Source organism: Notolepis coatsorum (assembly GCF_963971535.1).
Source record: "Notolepis coatsorum genome assembly, chromosome: 2".
Taxonomy (NCBI): Eukaryota; Metazoa; Chordata; class Actinopteri; order Aulopiformes; family Paralepididae; genus Notolepis; species Notolepis coatsorum.
In genome coordinates this window covers 153,940,703-153,954,712 of record NC_140166.1, presented here as the reverse complement: position 1 = coordinate 153,954,712, position 14,010 = coordinate 153,940,703, and positions in this window count along the sequence as shown.

Here is a 14,010-nt window from a genome sequence, read left to right as displayed (position 1 = left end):
AGCAGTCAAGAAAGCTGACTTCATTACTGCCTACGCCCATAGTCAAAATCTGCAGCTCCTGGCTCTAACTGAGACCTGGATAACCCCCAATAACTCATCAACACCTGCAGCATTATCTACAAACTATAACTTGACTCACACACCTCGACCTTCGAGACGGGGTGGAGGCACTGGCCTCATGACATCTCCTTCATGGGTTACAAACTTAACACCACTCCCAGAACTGTCACTCTCCTCTCTCGAATATCATGCAGTATCTGTCTCTAATCCTTTCAATCCCACCATTGTTACACTCTATCGCCCTCCAGGTCCCATTGATCACTTCACAGATGAGCTGGATATGCTTCTAAGCTCCTTACCGGAAGATGGTACCCCTCTCCTTCTATTGGGCGACTTCAACCTGCCTGACTCATCTCAGTCGGTCCCAGTGGTCTCCATCCTACAACAATTTGACCTGACTCCCACTGCCATGCCTCCCACCCACAAAGCAGGCAACTCCTTGGATCTCATATTTTCCCATAACTCCAGCATCATTAACACCACAGTAACTCCCCTACATGTATCTGACCATTCCTTCATATCCTTCTCACAAACTCTCATGCTTAACCGAAAGGTCTTCACCCCAACTCAAACCGTCTCACTCAGATGCAACCTGCCCTCCCTATCCCCCTCCACCCTCTCCTCTGACATACTATCCACTCTACCTTTGAGTGACACCTTCTCTGCTCTCCCCACAGAGATGGCAACCTCCACCCTCCTCTCAGCCCTTGCAACCTCCTTCGACAAGCTCTGTCCCCTTGTTGAGAAACCTGCCCGCTGTTCCCCACCCAGTCCATGGCTGACAGATGCAGTGAGAGAACAAAGACAGGTCCTGAGAGCGGCTGAGAGGAAGTATAGAAAGTCACGCCTCACTGCTGACATCGACACATATCACAACCTCTTGTTAACATTCTCCAAAACCATTACTAATGCCAAAGCTTCTTTCTTTCACCATAGGATCGAGGCCTCTGCCAAGAATCTTCACAAACTGCATGCTACCATGTCCTCCCTCCTCACTCCCCCCCCCACCCCCTCCTCCCTCATCTTTCTCTGCTGAAGACTTTGCGATCTTCTTTGAGGAAAAAGTGGAGAACATCTGCAGCTCCTTCTCCCAACCCCCACCCATTCCAAACGCTGAATCGAGAACCTCATCCTTCACTCTGTCATCTTTCTCTCCCATTACAGAAGCTGAGACCCTGAAACTGGTAACGTCGAACCGTCCGACTACATGCCAGCTGGACCAGCAACCCCCCCCACTCCTCCAGAACATAGCACCGGACATCCTCCCATTCCTAACTGAAACCATCAACTCCTCACTCAACTCGGGGGTGGTCCCCACCTCCCTAAAACAAGCCAGAGTCACGCCCCTCATAAAAAAACCAACCCTGAACCCCACTGTCATAGGCAACTATCGTCCTGTCTCTCTTCTCTCCTTCCTTTCTAAAACACTTGAACGTGCTGTATCCAACCAACTTACTGCTTATCTCTTACAGAATGACCTCCTAGACCCTAATCAGTCTGGCTTCCGGACTGGCCACTCCACAGAAACGGCCCTCATTGCGGTCACAGAGGCACTTCACTTAGCAAAAGCGAAAGACCTCTCCTCTGTCCTGATTCTCCTAGATCTATCTGCAGCCTTCGACACAGTCAACCATCAGATCCTCCTCGCGGCCCTTGCAGGAATGGGAGTGGCTGGATCTGCGATGACATGGCTGACATCATACCTCAATGACCGCTCCTACCAAGTGTCATGGAGAGGGACCCTGTCGGCCACCCGCCCCCTGCGGACGTATCCGCTTCAAGGCCCTCGACCTAGCATACCGTGCGGCAAAGGGAACCGTTCCCGCCTACCTCCGGTCAATGGTCTCTAACTACACACCCTCAAGAACCCTACGCTCTGCATCTTCTGGCCGCCTCAGACCTACTCCTATCCAAGCTCCGGGAGGGTCATCAAAGAGAAGCCGCCTATTCTCAGTCCTTGCCCCACAATGGTGGAATGAACTACCCACCCCAGTTAGGACAGCCGAATCCCGTCCAATCTTTTGCCGTCGACTAAAGATGCCCTTCTTCAACCATTATCTGAAATAATGAAAAAAAATTATAGAAAAAATAAATATTCTAACCTTAACTAACCTTACTGTCATGCACTTAACTTAATAAACTAACCTACACTGTAACACGCAACACTCTGATGAACATTGTTACTCAGCTGATAGAGTTGTACCCTTCCTGATGACTTGTCATACAGAACTTGTAAGTCGCTTTGGATAGAAGTGTCAGCTAAATAACTAAATGTAAATGTAAATGTAAGTCAACACAAAAGTAAGGAGCACATATTTGATTTCAGTGTGTTCAAACCTCTTTTTCTCTATTACATTAGCACTCAAAGTGATTGCTGACCAGACGCATGCATGTGCTATAAGTAGAAAGTATAATAAATCGCTAATTACTTTGGGTATGCAATCGACAGGCGTTTTATGCAAAATGTGCCAGCTTGTTAACCCGCCTCCAATGGAGAAAGCGTTGACGGCATCTAAATCCCTGTTCAGCCTGTTGCCAGGCGATTTCCTCCCATTCTGGCAGTTTACGGCGGAGGGACCAAATGTTTGCATAGGTTTGTCCCTATGCCCTATCCTGGTAAATCAACGGAAGTATCACTCTGCAAGGCGTCACAGGGAGTATATAAAACCTCCCAGAACAATCTTTGTGTCTTTTGCCGAAATCCCCAGCGGTCATGCAACAAAATCCTCCCCAGCAAATGAGGTCCTGCGTGCAGTTTGAAACGACGGTGTAAGTACAGTTTATAGGCAATTGTTGGCCATATTATAGTATTTGTTCAGTTTACGACAGTCTATAGTGTTTGTGAGAGGTTTTTCCAGATATTTGGGTAATATTTTCCTCTCGAAAAGCTTGTTTGTAAAGTAGCGTTGTGAATCGTAAAATCAAAATCCTCCCCAGCAAATGAGGTCCTGCGCGCAGTTTGAAACGACGGTGTAAGTACTGTTTATAGGCATTTGTTCAGTTTCAGTCTAGTGTTTGTGAGAGGTTTTTCCAGAGGTGTTGGTAATATTTTCCACTGTAAAGTAGCGATGTGAACTGTAAAATCAACCAGGAAATCAATGTTTGCTTGAGCTCACGCGGCACAGCGACGCTGTTTGCAGACGCACAATTGACGTATTTATTTAGCTAATGCAATGTTTTCAAATAGCCACATTGATGTATTTAGTTTATTCATTACTGGGTCATATTCTATATATAATATATTTCATTTTATTGGCCCAGAACGGACAATGAGTGTGGCTGGGTCGCTGCGGCACGCCTGCCCCAGAGATGAACCTTTCAGCCGGCAGGCCTGTAGCTGAACTAGCTCCCATGCTAGCGCTGGCTAACAACAAGCTAGCCAAAGACCCAGAGATTGAGACCAACGCCCTCCCATGTGAGATGCGTGCAGAGAGGCCAAGGGCATAGATGAAGACAAGGCTCTAGGAAGAGAACGGGGTAAGTTTGAATAAACATTTTAACACACATTATTTTATGAATAATTTGTAATGTGTAAAATTATTTTAAGAAAATCATTAGATTTAGTTTCTTTTGAACAATAGATGCTATTCTATATTGCCAACAAGATTGTCTACATTCCATACAATCTAATGTTTCTGTTCCCAAGTAAGGAAAGTGCTTGAAAATGTATTTGTATCTTCAAGTTAAATTTCAACAAGTTCAAGTGGAACTACATAATAACAATAATATTGATGATAATCATACACATATTTGATATCATTGGAAAGCCCTAGTTGTTAGCTTCAAAATGGTACCAAATATGAAATACCCAGTAACTAATAATCTATCACAAACCGATCAACCGAAGTACATGTTCAGTTATTTTCTAAATGGGCCTGCAGTAGTAGGAAGCTATACACCTTGCCATGTATGTGTGTGTATGTATATATATATATACATAGTCACAGACGGGTCAATTGTGACAAAAAGGGAGTCCACACATGAAAGCAAATTAACTGAATAATTTATTTTAACCTATATAACAACCACACAATCAATCAAATAAACAATGAATATGTATGGATAAGAATCAGTGATGAATGCAGTGTATGGATGAGTGAATGGTGAAGTGTGGTGTAAGTAGGAAAAAGATAACTCAATGGGTGATGGATAACCTGGTGAGAGGAGATGGAGAAGAGAGAGAGAAGGTTAACCACAGACATGTTTATAGACAGGCAGCTCACAATTCCCAGGTGAGTCTAATTGAGCTGACGGGCCACCCATTCTGGCATGCTCCCTAGAGAGGCAGCAGACTCACCAATAAGCAGGCAGAGTGGGGGCCGTCACAATAATAGAATCATGATTCTTATGTGAATCGATTGTTTTGCACACCCCTCGTTTAGTTCAGGCCCATTGTTTCAATTGCATTTTTTTATATTCATTTTTATTACCCACAATATTGATTTAGCCATACAAGGATGGAATTGTTAGGATAGGCCAGGGGTTGGCAGAGCCCAATTGCAGAACACAGGAGGAGAGAGAATGAAGCGGTTTAGGTTGGTTTTAATTGTTACCCCCCAAGCAGACAGGTTTACAGTTGTCCGACAGGTACAAGAATGTTCGTTAGACGAGGAATGGAGGCGTCCAGGTGAGCAGAGTGCCGGAGCGGTGGTCCTGGGGCACAGAGAGAACAGGATTAGGACAAGGTAATTCAACAAGGCTTGAGTAGCAAGGCTAGGGTTAGTTGTCGTACCTAGGAAGTTAGGTTAACACTCCGACAAGGGTAGAGCAGGATCCGTGGGCTGAAGTACCATCTCGCTTACGAGGGAATCCCTCTCAGCCATGTCAATTAACCCACTGGCAGCGTGGGAATCCGGGGATCGGATGCTGCCCATATAAGGGTGTGAGAGGCTGACGGGTGAGGAAGGCTTCCGCCGTGATGGTGTGGAAGGAGGAGGGGTGAGGAAGGCTCTCGCTCGATTATAACAGGACCCCCCCCCTTCTACGGGCGCCTCCTGGCGAACCTCCAGGCTTGCCAGGGTTGGCCTGATGGAAATCCCGGACAAGGGCAGGATCCAGAATCATCTGGCGGGAGACCCAGCTGCGCTCCTCTGGGCCGTAGCCCTCCCAGTCTACTAGGTATTGGAAGCCGCGACCGCGGCGACGCACATCCAGCAGCTGCCGGACGATGTAGGCTGGATGGTCGTCGATGAGGGGAGACAGGGGACTGGAGACCACCGGCTTCATCTGGGAAACATGGAATGAGGGGTGAATGCGCATGTTGGAGGGAAGCTGGAGTCTGACGACTGAGGGGTTAATTACGGATATAATTTTATAAGGACCAACAAAACGGGGGGTGAGTTTGCGGGAAACTGACTTGAGAGGAAGGTCCCGAGACAAGAGCCAAACCATCTGACCTGGTTGATAGTTGGGGGTCGGGGTCCGGTGGCGGTCGGCAAAGTGGCGGTTTTGGTCAGCGGAGCGGAGCCAAAAACCTAGGGATGCCCTGATCGATCGGCCAGCGATGAAGGTGCACCTGCACCGAGGGAACTGAGATCTCCTCCTCCTGGGTAGGGAACAGTGGAGGCTGGTAGCCCAGAGACGACTCGAAGGGGGACTGACCTGTGGCAGCGGAGGACAAGGAGTTGTGAGCGTACTCGATCCATGGCAGGAAGGCGCTCCAGCCAGATGGGTCCCAGGTCGTGATGCAGCGGAGGGCGGACCCCAGATCCTGGTTAGCCCGCTCTGACTGGCCGTTGATCTGCGGGTGGTATCCGGAGGAGAGGCTGACCGTGGCCCCCAGAGCCCGCCAGAAGGCTTTCCAGACCTGGGAGATGAATTGAGGGCCTCTGTCGGAGACGATGTCCAACGGGATCCCGTGGAGGAGGAAGACGTGGAGCACCATCAGCTCCGCGGTCTCTGAAGCAGAGGGACGTTTGGGGAGAGCAACAAAGTGCACGGCCTTCAAAAATCTGTCGACAATGGTGAGAATGACTGTGTTACCGTGTGAGAGGGCGCAGACCGGTGACGAAGTCCAGGGCCGGCCAGGAACAGGCAGCGGACAGAGGAGCCCACCAGAAGTGCCGCTTCAGTAGGGACAGGGTACAGTCGATCCCAGGATGACAGGCGAACTGGGAGGCGTGAATCCACTGGAGCACCTGGGAGCGGACAAGGTCGGGAACAAAAAGCCGGTTAGGTGGGCCGTTACCTGGATCAGGCTGGACGCACTGAGCCTCCCGGATGACGGACTGGATCTCCCAGGTGGCGGAAGCCACCAAGCAGGAGGAGGAGAGGATGGTGTCAGGGTGTGAGGGACCCCCTTCAGGGACAAACTTCCGGGAGAGGGCGTCCGGCTTAATGTTCTTGGAGCCTGGCCTGTAGGTCAGGGTGAAATTGAACCGGCCGAAGAATAGCGCCCAGCAGGCCTGGCGGGAGTTCAGGCACTTGGCCGTCTGGACGTAGGCAAGGTTCTCATTGTCCGTCCAGACCAGGAAGGGGATCTCTGAGCCCTCCAGCCAGTGCCTCCATTCCTCCAGGGCCAGGAGCTCCAGGTTTCCAATATCATAGTTGACCTCCGCCGGGTTCAGGCGGCAAGAGAAGAAGGTGCAGGGGTGTAGTCTGCTTGACACTGGTGGGCCGGGGCCAGTCTGACACTGCCTTGATCTTCTCGGGGTCTGCCCGGATCCGGTCACCCTCTATTATGTAGCCGAGGAACCCGATGGAGGAGATGTGGAACTCACACTTCTCCGCTTTGACGAACAACTTGTTCTCCAGCAGGCGTTGGAGGACCCGGCGGACATGCTGGACGTGCTCTTCCATAGAGCGGGAAACAATCAAAATGTCATCCAAATAAACAAAAACAGAGCAGTTAAGGACATCACAGAGAACATCATTGACAAGGGCATGGAAGACAGCAGGGGCGTTGGTCAGCCCAAAAGGCATTACCTTGTACTTGAAGTGACCGAGAGGGGTCTTTTTTTGATCCACTTTTTCTCCCATTTTTCTATATTTTCTCCCATCCCAATTTCGTATCATCCAATTCAACCCTCCCCTGTCACGAACGCTGTTTCTTGCCTCCCACAAGCCGGCTGCAATGTGGACTAAGTCATACATAGCACAAGTCCCCTCCGGTACTTGAGGTAACAGCAGTCGCATCTTTTCACCTGCGCAGCTCGATCTCTCAGTGTCGAGGAGTAACGCGTGGGAGGCTCACGCTGCCCCCGACACTTCCTGATTCTACTGCGCAGGCGCACCAACCGACTTGTAGGAGTCGCTTGTTCACAACGTTCGATCCCCACCCTTCAGTTTTCCCTCCCCGTAATACGGCCAATGTGTATTACTGCGGACGACCAGCTAAACTGAAAACAATGTGGAGAGCTGGATTCGAACACGCGAATCCTAGCGTCTCCACACTGGTGGCGAGTGCCTTGCCCACTACACCACCTAGCCGCCCAAGTGACCGAGAGGGGTCTTAAAGGCTGTCTTCCATTCGTCCCCCTCCCGGACACGGACGAGGTGATAGGCGTTCCTGAGGTCCAGCTCCGTAAAAATGGTGGCACCTTGCAGGGGTTCAAAAGCAGAGTTAATTAAAGGCAGGGGGTACTTGTTCTTGATTGTGATGTTGTTGAGGCCCCAGTAGTCAATACAGGGGCGAAGGGAGCCATCTTTTTTGGAAACGAATAAGAAACCAGCGCCGACAGGAGAGGAGGAGGGGGTAATAATGCCCGAGGCCAGGGACTCGTGGACGTATTTCTCCATGGACTCCCTCTCCGGACGTGAGAGATTGAACAGGCGACTAGCGGGGAGCGGTGCTCCCGGGAGCAAGTCAATAGCACAGGTGATGGGGTGGCAAGGAGAGAGCATGCTGTTTACTAAAAACAGCCTCTAAATCATGATAAATTGGAGGGATAGCAGAAGGGTCAATGGGTTTGTTGAGAACCAGCGACCTCCAGTGGCGGCCGAGCTGACTGTAGACAGGAGACGTGGCAGTGAGGGCTCCAGCTCACGACCGCGCCGGTTGGCCAGTTTATCACGGGGTTGTGTAGCTTCAGCCAGGGCATCCCGAGAACAATAGGGTTATGGGGGAAATTAGTGACGTAGAAAAGGATAACCTCGTTATGAGTCCCTGAGAGCAGCAGGCGGAGGGGTTTGGTGTGGCAAGTTATCCGTGAGAGCAGCCTCCCATTTAGACCATGAGCATCGCAGGGAATTGGCAAAGTGTCAGTAGCGATACGGAAGCGAGACACTACCCCAGCGTCGATGAGATTTTCATCTGCGCCTGAATCAACCAGCGGGGACAGTGGAAGCGATTGGCCGTTGTAACACAGCGTGGCACTGAATTGCATATTTGGACCGGAGCTGGGAGCATAGTCTAGGCTCGAACATGTGCCCAGCATTACTGTCGAGCCCTGTCGTTTGGGCGAATCGAGCACGCAGCGAGGGAGTGACCGAGTTGACCGCAGTACAGGCATGCCCCCGTCTTGAGTCTGTGACGGCGTTCGCTGGGAGGGAGGTGAGAGCGGTCGAGCTCCATAGGCTCAGAGGGGATGTGCTCGGCGTGGGCGGCGCGCCCGGAGGGAGGAGAGCGAGATGAGTTGTGCAATGGAGGACGAGTGCCGCTAGCCTTTTCACGGTGGCGTTCGCGAAGGCGCGCGTCCAGTTATCTGGCTAAATTAATTAGCTCGTCCAGGGAAGATGGTTTATCTTTAGACGCCAATTCGTCCTTTAGGATGTCGCTGAGGCCTTGACGGAAATCCCCTCGTAACGGCATGTCATTCCACTCGGAACCCGCTGCTAGGATACGGAATTCAATTGCATATTCGCTCACGCTGCGGTTCCCCTGGCGGATTGTGAACAAGCCAGAAGAACTATCTGAGCCCGCAGGAGGGTGGTCGAAAACTTTTCGCATGTCGCCGATATATGCGGAGTACGAATTGCAGAGGGGGGACTGACTGAAGTGAAGAGCGCTTGCCCATTCTAATGTGGGACCCTTGAGCAGACCCGACAGGTAAGCGATTTTAGACTTTGGAAGGTTTGCGGCTGTTGTCCGAATACTAATTAACATTGAAAAATAAAGGCACGACACTTCGTAACGTTCTGGTGCGGGGACATGGGGCTCCCTGTGCGGGGGCGCAACAGGTGGGTCTAGCTGGGCAGAGACGTATGCATCAAAACGGTTACATTGTCTGTCTCGCTCCGCAGAGCTGAGTGTGAGAGCGCTGAGTTTGGCAGTGGTTTCGTCCAGTAACTGTGTGTGCTGGTTTACCAGAACGGCGTGTCCATTGAGGACGGTCTGGAATTCCCTTGAGAACTCTCTCCATTCTCCAGGCTCCTATGATGCTGGGTTCGACATCTGGTTGGAGTGTTCTGTTAGGATAGGAGGAGGAGAGAGAATGGAGCGGTTTAGGTTGGTTTTAATTGTTACCCCCCAAGCAGACAGGTTTACAGTTCAAGAATGTGCGACAGGTACAAGAATGTTCGTTAGATGAGGAATGGTGCGTTCCGTGTGCCGCACAGGGCGTCCAGGTGAGCGGAGTGCCGACGCGGTGGTCCTGGGGCACAGAGAGAACAGGATTAGGACAAGGTAATTCAACAAGGCTTGAGTAGCAAGGCTAGGGTTAGTTGTCATACATAGGAAGTTAGGTTAACACTCCGACGAGGGTAGAGTAGGATCTGTGGGCTGAAGTACCATCTCGCTGATGAGGGAATCCCTCTCAGCCGTGTCAATTAACCCACTGGCGGCGTTTGAATCCGGGGATCGGATGCTGCCCATATAAGGGTGTGAGAGGATGAGGGGTGAGGAAGACTTCCGCCGTGATGGTGTGGAAGGAGGAGGGGTGAGGAAGGATTATAACAGGAATAGGCTATGAGGGCACCACGGTGCAACTCCACGCCCTGTAGTTAGACCCACTCACCTGCAGTAACACATTCTATTTATAATAGCATCTTGCAAAATAATTGTTGATACTTACATTTCCATTTAGTAATTTTGCTGACGCGTTTATCCAAGGCGACTTACATGCATGGGTGTAAAAGGTACCCCGAAATTATACTTAAAGCCCAACATCCAGGTTAAACCCTACTGATCAATTATGGGTAGTTTACATCATTGGTATATAATTTCATTATTTATTTTTTTCCATTTGACACCGGAAATGCCACTCCGAAAGAGTTAAAAAGGTACATGCACGAATAACATGCAGGCGCGAATCAAAAAAGCTTATCAAACGCCGACGTCACTACAGGTGCATATTAATGAGCCGAATCTAAAAGCTTATCAGACGCTAGCACGGCCGTGACGTCACTTCAGGAAACGTATGCCTTATGCCCGTCCGGGTCATAGTACTACTCGATATATGGCGCTGGCTAACGTTAGCATTATGTCTACTGTCGTGAACCATTTGAGATCGGGGCATGTAGAGGAGTTTGGGGAACGAGTAAAATCATGTGCAGGTCCTCTTCTCAGACCTGTGTGGCAAAGCACTGCACACGCATCATGCAAGCTACACGTCGCTGCATGTTGATCAATGGTGGCACACTTGGTGCATCACAGTTAGCCTATAGCTCCGCCGTCCCTGCTACAGTCGGGACCACTACACTGACGTTAGCCTATAGCTCCGCCGTCCCTGCTACAGTCGAGACCACTACACTGACGTTAGCCTATAGCTCCGCCGTCCCTGCTACAGTCGGGACCACTACACTGACGTTAGCCTATAGCTCCGCCGTCCCTGCGGAGCTATAGTGGTTCTCTCCTCTTTGTGTGCCCCCGTTCTCGCGTGTGTCCTGCCGGGGAGCTTGTGGACGCGACAACAGCGGCGGCCGTAGCGTTAGTTAGCTCATAGCTATCGTGTACCACTAGCGTTACGGCGGGCTCGAGCACCCTACGGCTGCCGCCGTTGCCGCGTCCATGGGCTCCCCAGCAGGGTACCCGTGGGGACGGGGGTGTACAGAGAGGAGAGAACCATTTTGTGTCGGGCGTTCATGCCGGCCAGCGAGCCGGACGTCGGGATATGTTGTTAGCACAATAGCTACCAAGCTAAGCTATGTTAGCTTATAACGGTGTACACAATATGTACAACGACACAATGATTTACATTATTACAAATATGGTAACGTGGTTGTGGCTTTTACAAATAGTGGTTAGCTTTAGAGATGGATGGCTATGATCACGGAGCAATAGTGTTGTTAGGTGAAACAGATACATTTTCATTCGGCTAGTAGTAGCAAGGCTCTCAGTGCCTGCCACTAGCTGTGTGTGACTCTCAGCGCCCCCTGGTGAGCCCCCTGGTGCCCTGCACCTCTTGTGACGACATCATTTCGATTACACACGCACGTTATGAACCATTGATTAAAATATCCACGTGCGTGGTGATTGTGTTGGGCAGACAAAATGTTTGATAAAAACGCTAAAACTGGGTCAATTTCAATACTTTTTTTTCCTTCTTCATGAAAGTCACCGTTGGCCTAGTCCACATTGTTTATTGAACAAAAATACAACATGAAGGTTGGCCTTTAAGTGAAAGTATGTGTACCGTCTCAAAATCTTACTCAAGTAAAAGTCAAAGTATCTGGCTAAAAACACACATGAGTAAAAGTAAAAAAGTGTCTACATTTAAATGTGACCCAGTCTAGCAAAAATGCCTACAGGTCTCCATTTTCATTTTCCAGATTTTTCCAGATTGTGAAAGTACAGAATGTAAGCTCAAAGAATGAGGTGTCATACTTTGAAATCTGAGAATGTTTTGAATATCATATATTCATTTAAATATTGTAAAGCAGTCTGTTGTCTAGAACACTAAAGGGGAGAAAAAGGCCTTGCAAAGATTTTCACACTTGAGCTAGTTTGGGCTGGGCGTGGACAACTACCCTCACATGCAGGGCCGCCTGGGAGAAATGCGAGGCCCTGTGTGAGATTTAAACGAGCCCCTAAAAGGATATTCAACTTTTAATGGAAGAACAAAACAGAAGGAAAAGATAACTTCACAAAGGCAACATGAATATACATAGATCCAAAAGGACAAAGATCAACACGTAAATCTAAAGAGAAGAGGGTCTATACCAGAGAAAACAGCTAAACAGCATTCAGCTAAATAGGCTAGCCAGGTACTGACACCAGGCCACACACAGCTTTGGCCAACGGCCCAACGCTACCCAAGCTACACAAACGACCAAGACAATTCACACACAGCACATGTCGTATCTCCAAATGTTGTTAAGTAACATATGTTTTGCCTGGAAAAAAACATTGTTATTAACAAAACATTCGGGAGGGGAAGGAAGGAAGAGTGGGGTAATGTCATGACATCTTACCTGCACGAGGAACGCAGGGCGAAAGGCCGCAACACAGGTCTCCACGTTGACGAAAGGCCTCTCGCTGGTGGGACAAAAAGAAGCTATGGCCGGAGCCTTGTCATGGTGCAGGCCCGACTACATCTTCTGTCAAAGATGATGTCGTAGTCAGAGTGCCAGAACCCCCTGCTATTCTCACGGCTAATGTCAATGGTCGTAGCACAAGCTAACAGCTAACTCTAGGCTAACTGATAGCATCAAACTAACGTTCCCAGCCGAGCGCAGCCGGCAGCTAACGTCGTAGCTAAACAGCTAACTGGCTAACAGTTAGCTCAACCCGGCTATCGCTAACCATTAGCTAACGCAGAAGCAAGCTATGCGGCTACCACTGAAAAACTGTACAACATGAGAAAAGCAATACAGGTGCTCACACCAGGCCACACACCGTTAGCTACTAGTACTACAACAGCTAGTCGGACAGTTTGGCTCCAGAGAGAGAGAGAGAGAGATATCCACGGCGGGAATAGAACAGAGTGCATTAAAAACTCACCAAACGTCCAAGAGGATGGAGACAACCGCGTGGAGTTGACGAAGTTCATCTGCCGAACGACCATCCTCTTCATCTTGGCATAACAATGCTGCACGCGCTGTCTCTAGGTTAGCTAACGCTAGTTAGCCTTTAGCTAAGCTAGCTACTAGCCGACATCATCATGGCTATATCCCGACTGAACCACACTTAATATTATAACGTAGCTAAAGCTAACTAGCTGTCCCTGTCTTTAGCCGGGATGGCTAGCCTGACTGAACTGTCTAACATGCAACAACTTTCATCTTCAGTCCATCTGCCGAACGATGTCCTCTTCATCTTGGCTGGCATAACCTAGGCTCCAATGCTGCACGCGCGAAATAGTCAGACACTAGTGATGGGTCGGTCATGAGCGACTCGTTCATAAGAGCCGATTCATTGCCGTGAGCGTGAGTCGAATCGCTCACGTCTGGCAATGAGTCGGTTCACGCCCCCCCCCCCCCCCCCCCCCCCCCCGGGCACGCACACAGACACACACAATGAACTCAACAGACGCTACCTTACCTGGCTGTAACCCCTCCCCTCATTGAAACCAATTCTGCTGCCTGCAGAGCCTCAGAGCCAGGAACGTGTCTAATGTGAAATATATAAGCATATAAGCAAAACTAGATTTTAGGTCTGACCATTTTTATTTTTATTTTTTTTAAGAAAATTGTGTGAGGCCCCCCTTCCCGCGAGGCGCTGTGCGACCGCACTGCTCGCACACCCCCTGAGGCGGCCCTGCTCACATGAATAGCATTAACACGATTAAGTGCTGTCACAGTAATGACTAGGGGTGTAACAGTACTTGTATTTGTCCCGCGAATACGCGCACCCATGAGACGAATACGCCCCACAGCGCACACACACCCACATGCAGGCACTCGCAAGGTCCGTATGAGAATAGCGCGAGTGGCCGGGCACACCGAGCTCAGACTTCAGAGCGGCCAAAGTGCACGGAGGAGAAAGCCAGGGACATTTACATTGGAACAGCTGCAGGGTCATCATTGCAGTTTTCTTTCATTTTCTTGTGTGCCCAATAACGTTAACCAAATGAAACCAATGAAAAGAAACACAGCCGCGTCGCCGACACACATACACACGCGCCAACAAACACA